At 36.4% G+C, this 21902-nt stretch overlaps 1 pseudogene; it reads right to left on the reverse strand.

Annotated features, from left to right (window-relative positions):
• Positions 1 to 3026: 3026 nt before the first annotated feature.
• On the reverse strand, positions 3027 to 3833 carry LOC141832186 (mavicyanin-like; annotated as a pseudogene).
• Positions 3834 to 21902: the final 18069 nt, after the last annotated feature.

The raw sequence follows: 21902 nt of genomic DNA on the forward strand, positions 1-21902 counted from the left end.
TAACTAAATTACCAATAATCCAATTCAATCAATTAATAACTTAGTCATTTATATTTATTTTATTGTTGCAAACCCTGATTCACAAGTAATGAATTTGTAAGGTTCACTAGATACAACCACAATATAACTTTTAAATTGATCCACCAAAATAGATTTAGAAGCCAACCGGAGATTAGAAATCTAAAAATCCTCAACCTTTATTTAGGGATCATTTATTAATTAATCTGGAGATCAAGCTTACATACTGTAGAATTGATATATTTGAAAGGCGAAAGACATGATACATTGAAATAGGATAATTCTGAAAATTGCATAATTAGAAAATTGCCAAATCTATGAAACCGAGACATGATAACTTTTGGGGCAAAGACATAGTTTTTTTTTTCTTTTATTAACTAAAACTATAGCCAAATCAAGTGTTCAAAGGTTGGCGTCTACAAAGATTGGGTGGTGGCACTAAACGACGGGGCAGAGATTTTTTTTCTAACCAGTCCCAACATAGTCCGACAATTATCAAGTTAAAAGAGCAACCCAAAAGAAGTCGCATTCTAGCATAATCAAGCGATTAGAAAGAAAATAGTAACTAAACCAGGGCAGCATAGACACGAAGAAGGAAGGTATAGACATCACGCAATCTCTGACCTGTCTCCACCGAAATACTTACTTTAGGTTCCCAAGTTGTCGGGTGGTAAGAGCTGCGATTGACTGGCGGCGGTGCAAAGGAGCGATCGCGGCAAGTGGTGGCGGATAGGGCTGGCGGCGGCGGGGTTGATGGCGCTGGTCTTCTCCACGCGGCGGGCGGCGGCGCTCGGGCTGTTTTCTTCTTCTCCGTCACAGGGAGGGACGGCGGCTTTGGTCTTCACGCGGCGGGCGGTGCAGGTTCGGGCGGCGTCGGGCGTCATGCGGCGGCAGAGCAGCGATCAGAGGCGAGAGGTAGGAGGACGAGAGGAGGCGGCTAGGGTTCCCCTTTATAGCCCACGGATTATTGTTACTCCTCGGCGGACACGGGGTGGGCTCGTTTTCGATCGCGCGGAGGAGCGGCTCCTCGCGGCGAGAGAAGAAAAAGGAGTAACAATAATCCGTTGTTGGATTTAGTCTAAACCGATTTAAAACTTAGACTAATTGAATCGATTACTGTAACAAATCAGATTCAATCGTAGTTTACTTGGTTCACTAACCCAACAACCTCTGATTTGACTCAAATCAATTTTGTTAGATTCGTCTTTATAAGACGAATCTTCTCATTGTATCTGTTTTGATAAAACTTCTTCCATCACGAATCAAACTAAGTTGGTTCCATTTGGTTCAATCTTGGTTCATTTGGTTCACTAACCAAACGATCTCTAATTTGTCCTAGTTTGGTTTTGTTGGTTTCGTCTTTACTAGACAAGTCACATTCTCCCATATTTCGTATTTAATAATCTAATGAATGTCTATTTTTATGATTTATGAGTTTAATCTAATTATTTTATTAAATAAGTTAGGGTTTAATTAATTAAACCTAATCCACTTAATTTTTAATTTATTTAACCTTCCTAATCTTTCCTTAAACCTCTAAAATTAAGATTAATTTTATTTATAAATTTCCTCTAAATTTTTGGTATTTTACACCACGTCGGCTAGAGAAACATTATTATGAAAGTGTATGAGTAGATCAAATCTAATGGGTGTTGATCGCTTCCGTTTCATTTTGGCATTATGTGTAAAAAAATACGTATTCGAGAGGACCAGGTCTGACAACCTCGTAATCATTTGGTATTCCTGGACCATCGCGTGTCTAGAAGAATATTCGCGTTCCCTCTTATCGGATCCATATAAGACAGTGGTTCACAAAAGATGTGAAAGTGGATCTCATGACGAAGTCAGCTGAGGTGGCGTGGCTGAGATGAGATGGTCGAGACGAGACGGTCAAGACCGAGACGGCTGAGATGAAGCTGTGGGGCCGGACGAGATTGCTTTGGAGGCCCAAGTGAGGTCCAGGACTGAGTCCATACTGAACTCGAAATACAGTCCGAGCCGGAGGCGATAGCTATCTCACCCTGATGGGATGGTTTCTCCCAAGTTCATGTTGACTGGTCTTACCAGGTCAGCTTGAACCCTGTCCTTCACTTAACTCTTGACTTTTTATTTTAGAGAGAGCCACATGATCAATGACACCCGCATCACTCCCCAATAAGGTTACTTGATTCTCCTCACCCTTCTCCCCAATATGGTTATTTGACTCTCCTCCTCCCTAAAGTGGTCATGATTCAAGATTTTATGTTATTTTGATTATAAGATTTCTTTTATTTCTTTCTCTTTTGATTCGGTCAACAAGAATTGATATTAAATATGGTTTGTTAAAGGATGTCATAGGCCTCTAAATTTAGAGCCATAACTACAAGTTCACCGAAAAAGGTAGAGGTGTAAAAAGAGCCGGACAGATTGTGATATGGTCCGGCACAACTTGGACTGTGCCCAACATGACACAGCAGTTGGGTCTCAAGTTCGTAAGAAAATGAGTCAATCAGGTTCAGACCATAATTTATCCAGTCATGCACCTTGTTTTACCATCTCTAGGCATAGGCAAGGAGGGGAGGAGGTTAGGAAATGGTCAAAGATCACAAATGAGTATGATATGTTGATATCCAAATTATTTAGATATGTGTCACAAATGTTTCATCTTGGATATCTAAATTTCTCATCAAATGTAAATCTGTAATAAGGAGTATCATAAGATGTTTGAAACTAATCAATCCAAGAAATATAAAAAAAGTCCTTCTCAATGGAATTCATCCACTATGTTATCGTGTGTACCAACAAGCATCGTTCCCGGAGTATAGTTGAGTTCGTTACGAGATATATAAGAGTTGTTGAAATGGACAAGGATTAAATATGAGCGAAGTCGAGATATTACTCTCTTCCGTCGTGACCAACTGCAGTTTCTCGATTTACCTATTCACAAATGATTGTATCAATTGATCGTGTAGAACTATTAGGATCAATCGAATTCACCTTTATAAAATGTGTACCAACAAGCATCAACGTATCATCTCTAACAAGGGAGAAAATTAATCAATCATGACTCTTAAAGCAACACTACAATCCGAAAGCTACGATCATATGTATCGTCGTAGATGTATATTTAGAACAAGAATTGGGAGGCCAACAGAGACGACAGGGCGATGAACGCCCAAGATGGAACCGAAATCGCGCCCGAACTGGGCACTCGACCACCAGGGCTGCCGCCACCCGGTGCCGGAGCTGCCGCCAGCCGTAGCGGCGGTGGTGGGAGGGGAGGCAGAGGAGGAGGAGGCGGTGACGGCGATAGCCAGCCTCTGGCCAGCCGTGCAGTGGCCGCTGAACCCGCAGATGTAGTAGTGCATCCCGGCGGTGGTGATGGGCACCGTGGCGGGGCTGGTGCTGATGGTGGAGCCGATCTGATTGGCCGCGGAGCAGGAGTTGAAGCTCGCCCTCGGCACTTCGATCACGTCGTGTCCCCCGCTCACAAAATTAAAAACTGAATCAAGAACAAATTTAGTTAGTTGTCAGTAAATTACAGGAAGATCTATTACGATCGATCCAGCAGATGATTACACGCTGTCTTCGTGGTTACCTAAGGTATCGCCGACGGCGAAGGTCTGGGTGGAAGCCCAAGCGGAGTAGTTATTGGCGCCGGAAGGAATGGTCCACCCGAAGTTGCCGCCGACGGTGTGAGTTGTTGCTGCCGAGACGGCGAGCGCGAGGTTGGCGGCCACCAAGATGAGCCCGGCGAGGGACAACGACGTCGCTGCTTTCGCCATCTCCGTACTGCTCTGCTATCGACCGGCTCCTCTTCCTCTCTTCCTCTGCTCAAATTTGCTTCCTGCAATCTGGAGGCTTCCATAGCTAATTTATAGTGACCATTAACGCGTGACCCATCGACCGCCCTTGGACTCCTTCTCACTCGGGTTTGACTTTGACTCGGCATGCGAAATGTGATCGTGTCAAAGTGGAGCGGCGGATTCGACAGGTTGTTGGGCTTGAAATTATGTGGACCGTGACGTTAGACCAACACCTCTTCTCTCTCATCCACACACGCCCAATCTTGTGTCAATCTGCTTTCTTCCACCCCTCTTGATTAAATAAAGATCGGTGAACTCTTTCCTCTCTCAAGTTAACCTTTTCTTTTTTGTATTCATATTCTTCTCTATCATGACTAACTACAGTTTCTCGATTTACCTTCTTATAAATAGTCATGAGACCGATCGTGTGGAACCACTAGGATGACAGATTCTACATTTTACAGAAGACAAGGTAACCTTTTCTTCTTTCTATTCATAGATCGCTCTTTAATCCTCCCTCACTTGTGTTCTCGCTTAAGTTAGAATCCCTCATCTGCCATTGCTTTAGGGACAGGTGATGACATCAATTGCAGTAAAAGATGATTTTATTCACCTCAAATAGTCTGTATCATCGGTCCTACAGTGAAATATAGACAGATAAATTAACTACGCAATAGACTCAGGTGGGAAGACATTTGGGATGATGAAATCTACACGAATCAATTTGTGCCCATTGCAGTGAATCTACCACATGAGAATCAACTATATTATGCCCTAGGAATGGTGATGACACCAATGATAAGGAAGGAAGTGGTGAAAGAGGCCTTAAGGTTAGAGTTTGATCGCTCTTTTAGTTTATGGTTACTTAGTGTAGAGAGATCATTGATTATAAGATGATCATTGACCATCAAAGCATTCTTGAAGCTCAATATAAGGGTTGTAAAATTTTTTTCTTTAGTGATTTTTAGAGAGGTTTCTCTATTATTGTTGTAAGTGTTGGTGCAATTGTGTCCTAAGTAGTAAAGTTTGATTAGGATGTTTTGATGTGTTTGATAAATCCTTTAAGTTAGATTTGTCTAGTTTATTGATATGTGTCCACATTTGTAGGAACTTAGTAAGTTACACAAGAAGCTTGTGACTCTATGTGGTAAACTTGTGATGGTTTACTTGGTGTGGCCAAATTGATTTCATTTGTTTGATAGCTAGAAGGTCTGGTATGAGGTTGACTTAAGGTGATCGATGAAAAATGGTAATAGACATCCAAAGGTCAAGAAAATTCTAACTGTGTATTCTAAGATGATGGGAATAGATAAGTTGATAGTTTAATAGTTTTGATTGCCTAGAATGAGGAGAGCTTGGTAGGTAACTTAGCAAATGATTGAATGAAAAGCAAACTTGGAGAGTTTGATGTATATGAAGAACTAAGACCTGATAGGAAGTGTACTTTTGGGAATCTTATAAGAGGTGGACTATATAGGTGATCTAGAGAAAGATGGTATGTGAAATAAAATTAGAGAGTTTGATGTATTGATAGGATTAAGGATTTAACAAGTCATTGACTTGGGCCAACATAAAGATGTGTGACAAATGAAAACCTAAAAAATGGTAATCTATGAGAGATTATATGTGAATTGTAATCTCACATTCATATCTTTGGACAACATTAATGGGAGATGTGCTGATGTAATTGACCTCAAGTCAAGATTGACTAGGTTAACCAAGCTTAAGTTGACTTGAGTTTGGTTTTGATGTTTGATCAATATGTTAATTAGATGTCAGGTAGAGCAAGGTTGACCTAATTCTTGATAATTAATCAATATGGTGTTTGATCAAGATGGTAAGAAAAAGTCAAGCAGATCAAGGTTGATCGGATACTTGACGGTGAAGAAGAATCGAGTAGGTCAAGGTTGATTAGATACATGATAGTGGAGAACTTCAAGTGAGTTACTGTTGACTGGATACTTGACATGTAAGAGGAATTCCAAGTGGGTCATAGAGGACCAATACTTGGCACAAGGAAGAAAGTCCAAGTAGGTCATGGTTAATTTGACACTTGACCAACAAAGAGTTAATATGAGATAGAAAATCTAAATAGGTCATGGAGAATTGAACACTACAAAGAGGAAAGTCTAAGTGGATCATAGTTGACTTGACATTTAGCAATATGAGAAGTCCAAACAGATCAAGGAAGATCAGATGTTTGGCAATGACGAAGTTCCAATAGGTAAAGGTTGATCGGATGTTTGTCAATGAAAAGTCTCGATAAGATGTCGAGTGAAGGAAGTCTTAGTAAGTTGAGGTCGATCGGATACTAGATAAGATGAGATTTCAGCTTTGAAAATTCTAAAATACGGGTAACAATCGATTACTATGTCATAGCAATCGATTGTTAAACTCTAAACCCTGAAAATGGGGTTTGCTGCATGATTAATCGATTGATGGGGTTTATTAATCGATTGATAGGCTAGCAATCGATTATTGGAATGTGGCAATTGATTGATGGTATTGTAGTAGCGAATAGAAGCTTCCCAAATCGATTGCCTAGTTTGACTTTGGGATGCCAATCGATTAATGCAATTGATTGGCAGAATGTGTCAGGCAAATAGAAGCTTCCTAAATTGATTGGCTAGTTTGACTAGAAGCAAGAAATCGATTGTTGTAGCTTAGTAATTGATTGCTAAAGTAAAAAAGAGTCATTTTTTAAATTTAAACGGTCGGATCTGATATGACAATCGATTAATGATGGCAAGCAATTGATTGGTAGGTGAAAATCCCCAACAACAATCTTATAACATGGGCACATAGTGTGCTTCTTGTGCAATTAAAAAGGGCATTATCGAAATCAATGTTAAAGGGGGAGGAATCTGTTAGTGCAGGGAACACCAGATGATCAAACTTTAGTTTTGATAATGATAAGAGGTTCAAGTTAAGTGTGTGGTAATTACTAACGAATTGATCTACGTGTGCAGGGAGCACAAAAAAGTCATAATTGAGACTAGGCACAGTCAAGTCCTAATGGAAACTAGGCAATGGAAGTCCTGGCTAGAGGCTAGACACAGAGAAGTCCTGGCTGGAGGCCTGGCAGTGGAAGTCCTAGTCTAGAGGACTAGGCATAAGTCTTGGTGGATCAAGTGTACTAGGTGAAAGTCCAGGCAGGTCAGGTAGACTAGATTGCTGACAGTGGAAGTCCAGGCAGGTCAGGTGAACCAGATGTCTAGCGGTGGAGGTCTAGGCAGGTCAGGCAGACCAGATGTCTAGTAGGAAATCCTGAGGTCGAGGATCGAGGTTAAGTAGAAAGTCCAACAAGTCTGGAGGACTTGGTTGGCAAAATAAGTAAATTCTCCCGAGTGGAGTGGGTAAGGGTGCGTTCCTAGTGTGGGAACAGTATGCATTGGTCTAACTCAGAATTTCAATGAAAATCCAAAGTTAAAACCAAAAACAGTTTCAAAATTATTTATTCTTTCTTGTTACCTTTTGGTTTGTGCTAACTTGTAATGCAGGAAAGGAGGGCGCGCGGGAACTTTGATTCTGGGTGCCCTTATCTGGATCCAGATGATCGGAGTCCAGGCATCCAGATTGGTTCGAGGTGACTGGACATCAGCGAAACTGGGCCAGCGAAGCAATGATGTGGCAGAATCCCAGTGGTCGGGACACCTCAGCTTCCAAGGACCCAGAGTGATTCCAAGTCCTCAGATTTGGATAAGCATTGCGGAAGTCGAAGTTCATCCAAAACCTTCACATCAGCATACAGGCGCTCGGATCCAGATAAGCGTTGCGGAATAACATCGAGTCAGCAGCACCAGAAAAGGGATACAGGCGCCTGGAAGTATCGAATCAGCAACGTTGATGGTAGATCAGCAGACAACGTGGAGACGCCAATAAGGTCATTTGATTCTCCTCCCTAGCGTGGTCATTAGATTCTACATCTTGACCTAGGATTTTATATTATTTTGGTTTCAAGATTTCTTGTTCTTTCTATTTAGATTTGGTTAACAAGGATCGATATTAGTTAGGTTTGTCATGTCACGTGCCTCTAAATTTAGAGATATAAATTGAGATAACAAGTTCACCATGAAATCGCCCCCGACCAGGGGCGGAGCCACGAGGGGGCAGGTAGGGACTACCGTCCCCTCCAGTTTTTTGAAATTATTAATATTTTAATATATTTATTTTAAAATTAATAATTAATTATTAAATATTTAAAATGTGGCCCCCCTCTCGTGGAAACCTACCTCCGCCCCGGCCCTGACCATGGTTCAAAATCGACAGTTCGACGATTCCTGAAATGTCAACCCTTAACTTTAACCATTTAAGATAGTTATGGTTCACGGTTCGTGATGATTTAAGATTATTATTATTTTAAAAAAATATTTACAAAATAAAAAATTATAAAAAGAAACCCAACGGTCGGAACTAACCTGTTCACATAATTACGAGTTCGAATTGAGTCCGATTCAAATCTTGTCCAAGGTCTGGTTCAGACCCGACTTGGGGTTAGGTTTAAATATATATATCATATAAATTATCTCTTTTAATTAATTTTATATGTTCAATGATAGCTTTCACTATATATATAATTTTATTATTAAATAAATTATATTTCTTGATAAGTTTATTATTTGATATATCATACAAATAATTTTTATAAATTTAATATTAAATGAATAAAATAACATTATCAAATAATTAAGAAAATTAAATAATATTAATAAATTCAATGAGTTAAAGATAGAATAGTCTCCTTATAAACAAATTCAAGTCAAATAAGTTGTAAAATTAAAGGTAGAGTATTCCCATATCAAAAAAAATTTAAGGTAAATAGATTAAAAAATTAACTTTAAAAAAAAATAGAATAGTCTCACATTGAATAATTCAAAGTAAATAAATTAACACTACAAGAAAATCGATCTTTAACAACACTCAAAAGACATCGGTTTTATGTCAAAACCGATGTCTTTTACTTTTTAACAACGGTTTTAACAAAAACCGATGTCTTTGAGACATCGGTTGGAGCCTACGACAACAATTTTTGGAGGCTACAACAACGGTTTTAAAACCGATGTCTATGTGCGCTTTCAACAACGGTTTTTGAAGACTACGACAACGGTTTGAAAACCGTTGTCTATTTGCGCTTTCAACAACGGTTTTGGAAGCTATAACAACATTTTAAAACCGATGTCTATTTGCGCTTTCAACAACGGTTTTGGAAGCTATAACAACAATTTAAAACCGTTGTATATTTTCGTTGTCTTTGAGAGGTTGATTGGAGACTACGACAACAGTTTTTGGAGGATACAACAACGGTTTTAAAACTGTTGTCTATGTCCGCCTACAACAACGATTTTTGAAGACTACGACAACAGTTTGAAAACCGTTGTCTATTTACAGTTTCAACAACGGTTTTGGAAGCTATAACAACAATTTAAAATCGATGTCTATTTGCGCTTTCAACAACGGTTTTGAAAGCTATAATAACAATTTAAAACCGTTGATTGGAGACTACGACAACAGTTTTTGGAGGAAACAACAACGGTTTTAAAACCGTTGTCTATGTCCGCTATTTTGGGACTATAACAACGGTTTTTGAAGATCACGACAACGGTTTGAAAACCGTTGTCTATGTGGGACGACAACAACGGTTTTGGAAGCTACAACAACGGTTTTAAAACTGTTGTATATTTTTATTTTTTTTCATTCCCTCTCTCCCTTTAAACTCGTTTTGTTTTTTTGACTTTCTATGATATTTAACTATTCATTTATAAATTAATAAATGAATAAAAATTCTCTTTATATAAATATAAATAAATATTTATAAATTAATAAAAATTTCATTTATGTTTATACAAATTTCATTTTCATTTATGTTTTATAAAATTATTTTAATTAAATGTTTTATAAATATTTACATTAATAAATAAATAAATAAATAATATAAATTTATTATATTAATTCATTATGTTAATTATACGTTATACGTTAATTAATAATCATACGTTTTATTACAAATAAATAATATAAATCATTTATGTTTTACAAATTAATAAATAAATAAATAATTCATTATAAATTTTATTACATTAATTATACATTTTACGTTAATTATATTTACATTATTTTAATTCATTGTTACTTACATTTAATTAACCCTAACACATCCGTCTCCTACCCCTTCCGCACCGTAGCCGTCCGTACCGCTCTCTCCCGCCGCGCAACCTTCCGCACCGCTCTACTCCTTTTTTCGCACCGCACCGCAGCACCACTCTGCTCCTTCCGCACCGCAGCCTTCCGCACCGCAGCACCGCTCTGCTCAAAAGGTCCGACGAAGAGAAGCAGACGGCTCCGAAGATAAGCAGACTGCTTCACCACCGCCGCCTTTCCTTCCCTCATCACAACAACAAACTTCTTCCCTCATCACGCCGCCTCCTCTGCTTCCAAGCATTCGGCAGAACTGGCTTCACCACCACTTCCAGTATTTACCTTTTTTTTTTTTTTTTTTGCTTAAGAAGAGGAGGCGGCGGTGCATATCATTTCTGAGGTTGCATAGTATTGGCAAGGTATGAGTGGGAATGTGAACCATTTTATTTGTCCGAGGCTATTAAACTCATAAATTGCTTGTTAAACCTCTTCTGAATCCATACTCTTCTAATTGTTATGGTTATGGGATATATCCTTTACAATTTCATGTACTAAATTGTCAATATGGGATCGATCGACCAAAATTATTCTTTTTCTGGGTCTTGGTAGCTAGGAAGAACAATATCTATCAGATCTGTGACCTGTGATAGATTGGATTCAAATCTTCAGGGTATACAGTAAAAGATGTTATTATTGTAAAAGTTGTTTTTATTGTGATACAACAACAACAACAATCAAGTCTTGTCCCACTAAGTGAGGTCTCGTCTATATGGATCCTTCTATGCCATGTGGTTCTATCCCCTACTATATTTCTGAGGTTGAAATATCTATCATGCATTAAAAGATGTTTTTATTGTGATAAATTGAACAATATCTATCCTTATATTTAAATAAATTAAAAGATGTTTTTATTGGGTTCTATCCCCTACTATACTTCTATGCCATTGGGTTCTATCCTTATATTTAAATAAATTTTATTATGATAAATTGAACAATATCTATCATGCATTAAAAGATGTTTTTATTGTGATAGAATGAACAATATCTATCAGGGTGACATTTATTTTCAAAATCTTCAATCACGATTTAAAGATATTTTTCTAATGGTATGTGTGTTTGTGAAACAAGTATGTTTGAATTCAAATGTGATTACTTGTTCAGGTAGAAATAGCAGGTCAGATATTAGGAAGAGGAGTTGGAACAACCTGGCATGAAGCTAAGATCCAGGTATTATACTTGCTTTTTCTTCATCCCATGCATTGTGATATAAAGACCGTAACATCACATAGGATGAAACGACACAACTTGATGATATTGCTGAGGTTGAAATATTACTGCAAAATTGTAACACACGTTACTTGGATAACAGTATCTTGCTCTACCAAGGATAAGGATTAATTGGTTCAATTCTTCATTTCTTCACCACTTATCGAGCTATTAGCTTAATGATGACGGGTGTCTGCTTATAACTACTGTTGTTTACTAGTACATCTAAGAAAATTTATGTTATTTACATAATTAGACAAAGTTGATGATTTTGTTAGGGTTGCTCAAATTTGTTTGGTTGAGTCAGATTAAACATAATCCTGATGGATAACCTTCTATTAGTTGGTAGCATTTGACCTGGCTAGTTCTTGTTCAACTAATTGATTAGATAAAACTAGTCTCTTGTTTAAGAACTCAGCCTCGTCACTCTAATCATGTTTAGGCTATGTGGGATTAGTTTCGGTATGCATATGGATAACATACATAATACCCTTTAAAATTGTTGACATGGACTGGCGAGTGGGGGATAGGGTCTCCTATCATAACCATGGGAAATTTACCTCTTGGTATGTATTAATAGGACTAATTTGCTAGTATGGGCAGGTGTTTGCATGAGATAATGCTCTAATTTTTTGTTCATTGCAGTACATTTGTGTTTCCAATCTTAAGATTGCATCTTTCCTACAGGCCGCTGAGGAAGCCCTTGGTATGTTGAAGTCCATGCTTGGTCAATTTACTCGTAAATTATCTAGTTCACCAAGGTGAGAATAATATTTTATGTTGGAGTTTCTAGATTTGTTTTTTTTAAACTTTATTTATTGAAAATTCTCAAGCAAGGAAGAAGTTGCCATAGGTGTCAAGACAGCATATATTACCTTAAAGTTTTTATAAACATTCACAGCACTGTCATGGATCCATTCTAATGGACTAAGATATTCGGGTTGGGTTTATTTCATATCGGGAGTGGTTCGTGTAGGTGTTCCGTAGACAAAATCTGTAGGAATTAGTGGTATAGCCTCGGTCAAACTTCTACTATCTATGTGGTACAGAGCTATACTTTAAGAGTGCTTAACGGTTTTATTTGTTCATTCAACTAGAATTATGTTGATGTCTCTCTATTTTATGCCATGTCATTTGTCAGTTTACATCCCCATATCTCATTTTATATCTGCTTATCTTCTATATATTCTTTTGGAAATAATCAAGTTTTTGTATCTTGCTTCTTGTTATCCATGACTTAAAGACTGTATTATGCATCCAGCTTCTTGTTAAATCTGTCTCTTTTGCTGCCAACCAAGGTTTAGTTCCTTTTCAAGATATCTATTTTCTTTTGATCTTACTATTATACATATGTTTTTATGCAAATCTTTCAAGATATATATATGTTCTTGTTCTGCATCTGGACAATTAGCACGAGATATAGACCAATTCTCTTTAAACAAGCCAGTGGTGTTATCCATGACTTAAAAAACCATTGAAACGCCTACTAGATTCTTATTTCTATTACTTTTTTAAGGAACTGATTTTTCTAGCCTTATCAGTTAATGAGAATGTACCTAATATTATGTGTTTCCATTGCAGTGCTGTAAAAAACACAGTTATGATGATTCAGATGAGGACGAAGAGGATGATGATGAACAAGATGGCGAAGACCAGGAAGAGGACGATGGGGCTGAAGGTGATCCTTCTGAGGATGAAAACGCTGAGGGAATGTGTAATATGTTGCAAGAAGAATATTTGTGTTAGTTACTTTTGGTTATTTGTAAATATTGAGGTGATTAAATATATTGGTGCTTTTCTATTTGTGATTTGTTTGGTGAATTTATAATATTATGATAATTTTATATTCTTGCTTGATCATAATTGACAAACAACATAAAAAAATAAGTGTTATTACAACAGTTTTAAATTCAATGACATCGGTTTGGAAGCGTTGTCGTTAAGTGATATTACATCGGTCGAAAACCGTTGTTAAAATTGATGTTAAACATATATTACATCGGTTTTACACCGTTGCAAAACCGATGTCGTTGTGATATTACATCGGTCGAAAACCGTTGTTAAAATTGATGTTAAACATATATTACATCGGTTTTACACCGTTGCAAAACCGATGTCGTTGAGTGATATTACATCGGTTTTACATCGGTTACAAACCGATATCGTTGAGTTGTATTACATCGGTTACAAACCGATGTCTAAAATGTCAGACCTTTTACAACGCCTTCATAGACATCAGTCGATTTTCTCATAGACATCGGTTTTCCACCGATGTCTATGACTGTTTTTGTTGTAGTGCTATTTTCTGTACCCACTGAGCATCTAATGCTCACCACCCAGACCCTGGGGATTGTTTTATTTTCTCCCCAGATAACAGATAGGTAATTGGAGCTTGGAGATTTGGGTCAGCTTCTGCTATCTCACTTTGGAAGGTTTTCCTGTTGGTTGCATTTGGTTTGTCGTTGTCTCTAGTTATATTTACTATTTTGTGGACATGTAGTTATGGTTTGGATTTGTTATGACTGTAGTTATGTTGGATCGCATTGTGGGTATTCATTACGTTCAGATTTTCGATGATTTTGCTTTATGGACTTTGCATATCTTAGTTATTGTGCATGTGATAGTGTTATGTGGCCGTGTAAGCCTTATTTTATAGCTGTATGTGGTTGTGTGTATCGTTTGGACGAGTAGTCCTATTCCAGCCGCCTGTGACTGAGTATTTTTGCATGTATTCAGGGAAATTGTCACAGTTACAGAGGAGATGCTGCCGAAATTTTTCAGACGGCCTTCCTGGGGCGTGACACTTAATTATTGGTTAGTCCTTCTGAGCAGTCTGGCTCTGATACCAATTGTTGGTGCAATGGAAGCTTTTCTTGGATCATTAAAGGGAGGAGTGAATAACAACTTGCAAATACAATTAACTCTTTTTCTCTTGCTAACATTTTAAGGACACACAAATTAAAATATAAATGTAACATGAAATAAAATACGAGGCAAGGGATTTACTTGGTTACTACTCTCGGATTGTTAGTCCAAGACTATGAAAGTGCTTGTCAAAATCTCCTTGTTGAAAATACTCTGGAGGTCCAGAAACCTCACATAATGGTTAAGAATAAAGCTACTAAAGTAGACTGAATGAAACAATTAAAATCGAGTGTGTATTTTTTCTTCAAGCTTCAGTCTATTTATAGCCTTCACCTTGATCTGATCGTTGTGCTGATGTGGCACTTTCGGGCACTTGGAAGCCTTCTAAGGGCCTGAATTTGTCGAATCCAATCCACTTTGGCAACGGTCCTTCAACGGGTCTAGATGACTTCTTGCGATTTGAGCACCTAGAACCTCTCCAGGCACCTGGACTCTACTGACATTGACTCTATTCTCATCCTCTTCAACAATGGCTCATGCTGACTTAGATAAGTATCCAAGCAGTCAGAATGGATCCAGGCAATTGGACTCTGGGGCACCCGAAATGGATTTGGGAGCCTAGACGCGGGAGTGCTCGGGATGGATTTAAGCGCCTGGAATGGTCAACTTCATGTTGATCATTTTCCTACTCCATTCTCCATTCTGCCTTAGTCACCTTGCACAGTTTTCCTCTCAGCTTCTCATCTCTCGAATGCATTGAGCCCTTCCTGCTCGCTCCCATGCATCTTCTCGCTTCACCGAAGTACTCTTTCATAACTCTTTGTACCTCGGATGCACTGAGCTTGTCGACTCATTTCCTATGCCATCCTTCTCGCTCGCTTATGTATTTTGGCAAGGTTCACCATCTAGATATTACATGTGATCTCCTAAGTCCTTGTACACTTAAACACATGTGTCAAATACAACAAGATGTAATTTCAGACTTATTTGACCCCACATAAAAACTCTACACTAGGGTACTAACACAGGTGATTGACTTACATAGATGTCTTCCTTAATGAAACTATTAAGAAATGAGGACTTTACATTTATTTGATATAGCTTGAGTCATTTATGTGTTACATAGGCTAGCAACATTCTAATAGATTCAAGTATAGCTATAAATGCATAGGTTTCATCATAATCTAGTCCTTCTACTTAGTTAAATCCCTTAGCTACTAATCGGGATTTATTTCTAACAATTTCACCTTTGTCATCTATTTTATTCCTAAAAGACCCATTTGATTTCAATGATTGATTTATTTTTTGGCATAGGTACTAAGTCCCAAACTTGATTTTGTTCAAATTGGGCTAATTCTTCTTGCATGACAATGATCTAATCAGGGTTAGGTAGGGCTTCTTCTATAGTTTTGGGTTTAATTTTGGATATTAGAGCTATTTGATTCAAGTTTTTATAGACCGATCGGGTTTGAACTCCCAAATTTGGGTCACCTAAAATTTAGTCAATTGGGTGATTAGATCTTAATCCGGGTGCTCATGTGGTAGTAGCAGTATTTGGTTCTTCTGGTTTGATCGTATTTGGATCAGGTCTGATTTCATCTTCTTCTTGATTTGTGATATTTTGATTACTATTTGGTTTTTGATTAGGTTGGTCAAAATTATTTTCTTCATCAAATATAAGGTTGGTTGTTTTCCAACTTTTAGATTATTTTTTGTTATATACTCTATACACCCTACTGATTGTGGAATATCCTAGAAAGATTTCATTTATTGTTTTAGATGTAAATTTGCTTAAATAGTCTTTTGTGTTTAGTATATATATACTTTACATCCAAAAAACTTTTAAGTATTTTAGGTAGTGTATTTTATTATAATAGATTTCATAAGGGGTTTTATTGTGATGTTTATTAACTAGGATCCTATTTTGAATGTAGCAAGTTGTGCTTATTGTCTCAACCCAAAATTGATTAGATAAATTATATTCATTTATCATTATCCTAGGTACTTCTTGTAAGATTCTATTTTTTCTTTCTATGATTCCAATTTATTGAGGGGTTCTAGGGTATGAAAATTCATAGTGGTATCCATTATTTTGATAATATTCAGTAAATTTATCATTTTTAAATTCCCCATCGTGATCACGTCTTTTTCTTTTAATTTTTACATTTTTTCATTTTTTTATTAATTTACACAAGTTATTGAATTTTTTAAATGTTTCATCTTTAGTTTTTAAGAATTTTACCCAAGTAAATCTAGAGTTATCATTGATTATTATTAAGTAGTATTGGTTTCCACTTAGTGACCTAGTCCCATGTGAATCAAATAGGTCTAAGTGTAGAAATTCAAGTATTGAGTTAGTTTGATTCAAGTTAGTTGATTTGGTTTGTTTTTCTTATTGATAGGCATTATAGATTATGTTTTCTAAGTTGACTAATTTTGGTAGACCTTTAACTAAGCAATTTTGAATCATTTTTGAGTGAGTCTTAAGTAAATGTGACCCAATCTCTTGTGCCATAACTTAGTTTCCTCTTGTTGTGTTAGTAGACACTTAATTGAGGAGTTTTGTAGATCAATTGTGTAGATATTATTTTTTCTAATTTCTTTAAGTGTTAATTTAGGGGTTTCAATATTTTTAATTAAGTATTCAAAATTTGAAAATGTTACTAAGTAACTAGCATCACACAAATGACTGATGCTAAGAAGATTAAACTCTAATTTATTGACTAACATAACTTTATAAATAATAAAATTGGAACTTAGTTCAATATTACTTGTTCTAATTATCTTAAGTTTTTCATTATTATCAAATGTGACTAATCCTAGATTCTTGAATTTTAATTTGATGAATTTCATTTTTTTGAATTTTAATTTGGTGAATTTCAATTTGTCCAGTCATGTGTTTGGAGAAACTACTATCCAACATTCATTGATCCAAATTTTTATATTCCTACACATAAGATATTTGATTTGAATCCAACTTGTATTTGAATTTTAAGATAGATTGATTTTGACTTCTTATTTTCCATCTCATCCATTCTAGATTGTCAAGCAAGTTAGTCCTATAGATTTTGTGAGATGGATGTCAATTTTATTTTTAATTAATTTGATTTTAAAATTCTAAGATTTGATTGACCTTAAATTAGATTCAAGTTTAATCGTTGATGAATTAAGTATACATTTCAAGTTTTAGCTTCCAGGCCGTGGCGAGGCATAGAAGCATTCTTGGGTATCGGAGTAATGACCATTTTCTAAGACAAAGCTAATTCGTGAAATTATATACTTAGTTAATTTAATAGAAAACTTTGATCTAACTAGTCTAGGGTTTGGCAAGGTAGCTTCAGTTAGTTTCTCTTAGCTAAACAGATCAAGTAGGGTTCTCCTTACCTTATTTGGCTACCTAGACCAAGTTTCTCTAATGTACTATCATATCGTCCCACCTCTGATACTAGGTTGGGCAAGTGTTAGTTAAGTTTTTATCCTTATCTAGCCTAGGTTCAGTCAAAGTTCAGAAAGTAAAAAGAAACAAAAAATAACACTCAATTTATTTAACTATTATGATTTTTCTATTGGCTCCCCTGGATTATGACCCTTATAAGATCTGGTTAGATAGTGAATCTAAACCTTGGGGATTCAATGTTGGTTCAATCCGATTTGATTAGTCAAGCGAGACTTGAGAACCCATGCTTAGACATATTGTCTATTAGTTTGATTTACTAATGATAAGCACAATTTGAATCATGTTTTAGCTTTATATCCAAGTCCAAATCATTGTATATGACCCTTTGAGTTTTAAGTATCATATTAAAGTACTTAGAACCCGAGGTGAACTATTCCAATGACCCTTTAAGGTTTTCAAGTTGAATTTTCAAGTTGGAATTTTCTTCCTCAAGTTGTTAGACTTGAGTTGAAGTTTCGATTTAAACTTACTCAGTTAAAATCCTTAGGTCAGTCTTCTCCTTGAGGGCTTTGACCTTCTTTTGGAAAGACATGACCTGAATATTTGATTTGGTTAGCTCATGAGTCAAATCATAGATTAATGAGTATAACTTCTTAACTAGGGGAGAGTCTATTTCATTATTGGAACCATCTAAAATGGATACAAATCCGTAGCTTCTTTCAGACTCGGCTTTGGATTTAGATCTGGACTTGGGCTTGGATTCGATTTTAACCACTTGATATTGTGTCAGTAGTGCTAGAAGGCTCACTTGATTGAGTTCCTCCATGTCCGATTCCTCTGTAGATGATTCGTATTCCTACATTTTATTATTAGATAAAATATTTAAATTGAGAATTTTTGTTACCTAGGAATTATTGGTTTCCTTGTGAAGTTTGGTTAGATTGTCCCAAAGCTCCTTAGCATTGTTGAAGCCTCTGACTTAATCAAATTCTTCATTGATTAGTCCATACTAGATAATGTGTGTGGCTCGAGCGTCAACTTGTGCCTTCTTCTTGATGTCAACCTTTCCATTTCTAGCATTTCTTTGAGTTCATCAATCGGCAAGGTGAATCCTTTCTTGATGATGATCCACGTATCAATTTCCATCTTTAGAAATTGTTCCATCTGCCTTTTTCAAGAGTTGAAGTTTGTTTCATCGAAAAGTAGTGGACAAAAGGTGTTGAGCAAGGTGAATCCTTTCTTGATGATGATCCACGTATCAATTTCCATCTTTAGAAATTGTTCCATTTGCCTTTTTCAAGAGTTGAAGTTTGTTTTGTCGAAAAGTAGTGGACAAAAGGTGTTGAGCTCGGTGCGTTGCGCTTGTTTACACATTTCACAAATGTATGCAACGAAAGAAAAATTAATAATTACGACTAATTATTACAGCACTCGCAACACATGTATGCAAGATACAACAAGTACAAAGCATAGTTGAAAATTAAAAATTTTGAGAATAACATTTATTCTAAGTATACCTAACAGATGCCATGGAACGAGATTGATATCAATCGAACGACTCTATCAAAATTTCGCCTCTATCAGTGATCCATGCCAAGCTCTCATCTGGACGACTTCCCAATCCATGAGTCACGTCACCATTTTCGATACTAGTCGACGATTGACTACGATCGATACGAGAGAAAACTCTAATATCAAATAACACACAACAACACACGTCGCAATAGTTTTTCGGGACTTTCTAATTATTGCCGACAATGATATTTTCGGCGTAAACTCTAGTGGTCAACCTTTGACCACCGATGAAGAAAAAATGGTCGAAAACCCTTTCCGATGAAAATGGAAGATCTCCGATAGCTTCACAAGCTTTCGGCGGCAAACCTCAATAGTAACCCGACAACGACTCCGATAGCAACCTGACAGCGATTCTGAAAGTGACCCTAGAGCAGGTCCGACAGCCGAATGAACCTTTCAACCACAGATATGATCGGTGCCATAAATGGCACCAACCACCGACATTCAATGCCAGCGGTCCTTCACCACAGCTCTAGGAGAGGTTGTTCATAGGGAAGACCAGCCTGCTGGTGTCCAACGCTGGCAATGAGGACACTCCTCCTTGTGGTCAGCCACATGTCTTATTGGGGAGAATAAAAGGAGGCGGCAATTGGTTTGTCTTCACTAGGGAGAAGCCAAAGGAAGCTAGCGCTCGATGGTACGACCATCGCTCGGAAGCCGGAGCTAGGAAAAATCACGATTAGGTTTTTCCTTGGGAAAAATCACAATTTTGGGTGAAGAAATAGGAAGAGAATCGGTGGCCACGAGTTTTTTTTATCATTACTATAGCAAACTGAGGTTTAAGGTTTAATGTAGCAAATCGATTTAGATGGATGAATGGTCTTGATTAATCCTAACAATTAGGATTTAATACTAACGATTCATTCCTACTTCAATATTATATCTCATATAACATTTCTTATTGGATTTGGATCCAATCCAAAACTCCATCCCTTAGCTCAATACCCAAACCCATATATCGATTAACTTAAGTTTGGTTCAAAATCAAACCAAGTTGGTTCAGTTTGGCTTAAAATCAAATATTTTTGGTTCAATAACCAAAACACCTCTAATTAAAACTAAACCAATTTAGTTTATTTCATTTTTATAAGACGAAGCCCATCACCGCTTCTGATCTGCCAACATATCTTTCATTAGAACCAAACCAGTTTGATTTATTTCGTCTTCATCAGATGAAATCCATCATCTTTGTCCTTCATCCAGTCCAACTGGATTTTATTTCTCTCGATCTGAGAATCCAATTCTCAAACTCATTTTAAGTCCTTCAGAGAAACTTATAATGCGTGTGACCCAATAAGTTCCCCACTATGTTTTCAGGACTAGAATTTCTCACCATATCTACCTTCTACACACTCTCTTCTTCCATCTCATTACATGTTTTTAGAAATCTGAGTCACCTAGGTATCAATGGATTTCGATCAAAATTTATTGATGGACCTAGAGAGCTCTAATCGGACTCATTCCAACTCCTGTGGATTTATTAGGGGAACTTGAGTCCAAATAAGCCCTATTTTACTATTTTAAAATCCTCCCAGTAGTATTCAAAATTATTTAAAACTTTTAGAATACTGTGTTATTGGTTTCCGAAGACTAGCACCACTACAGTGCTAGTCTTGAAAACCAATACCATAGTGTGCGATCAAAACCAACACTGTGGTGTTGGTTTCTAAAAACCAACACCACTATAGTATTGGTCTTTGGAAATCAACACCACCGTGTGTGATCATAACCAATATTGTGGTGCTTGTTTTTAAAGATCAGTACAACTGTTGTACGGGTCCTCAGAAACTAACACCACAGTGTTCTAAAAGTTGTATTTAAGCCATGGTACTGATTTTTAAAAAATAATACTAAAGTGATTTTTTATTTCATTTTTAAAGTACAAGACGATTAAAATCCTTCAAGCAGTGCTTAAAATGATTTAAAACTTTTAGAACACTGTGGTGCTAATTTTTAAAGACCAACACCATATTGGTGTTGGTCTTCGGAAACCAACACTATAGTGTTCTAAAAGTTGTATTTAAGCTGTGGTGCTCAGCACTAAAGAGATTTTTTTTTCATCTTTTAAAATATGTACCATTATACACATGTACTCGTCTAATACAATCTCTTCAATAATTCATTACCAGCATATATTAAGATACAAATATTTCAACAAATAAGTACAAGATCATTTCTAACATACCAAATCTAAATTTCGAACATACCTACTCCAATATCTGAACAACACTAATAATCTAATGAAAAACAACTTGCATATTATAAACAACATCAATTTACACTTGTCGATCAGTCAGAACACAACAACAACAATAGTTTTATTGAGTTTTCAATAATAAGAAAATAGAAGAGAGCAATAATTTAGACAAAGCAACAATTATATACCAATAAACCACAATCTCAATTATGTAGACAACAATAACCACAATAACAATCTGACAACAATGAGATTTTATACAACATTTACCACACCAAATAACAATTTACATCAATAACATTAACAATTTATACTTACACTAACTTAGACTAAAATAGTTTCATATCAAATAGGTAGAAGAAGTATCTTTTTACAACATAAACATAATACATCATTTGATATGCAAGAAATACAAACATACTAAATATTACCACCAACGAGATTGATGAATACTCATTCTAGTTCGAATCTACTAAACTTATCCTTTAGGAATGAGACTGTGATCTCCACTCTAAATGTATGAATGCCCTTTTACGTGAAATCCATCTTCATATCATACAACAATGTTGGTAATATTACATTATAAAGAAGGCGTAATCATTTCTGCAGTTTTAAAACTTTCAATAACTTAGTTAAATGGTAATATAAATTAAGCAATTAATAA

Source organism: Curcuma longa, chromosome 7 (assembly GCF_044706935.1).
Source record: "Curcuma longa cultivar G26 ecotype Majalengka, Jawa Barat chromosome 7, ITB_CL_G26_1.1, whole genome shotgun sequence".
Lineage (NCBI taxonomy): Eukaryota > Viridiplantae > Streptophyta > Magnoliopsida > Zingiberales > Zingiberaceae > Curcuma > Curcuma longa.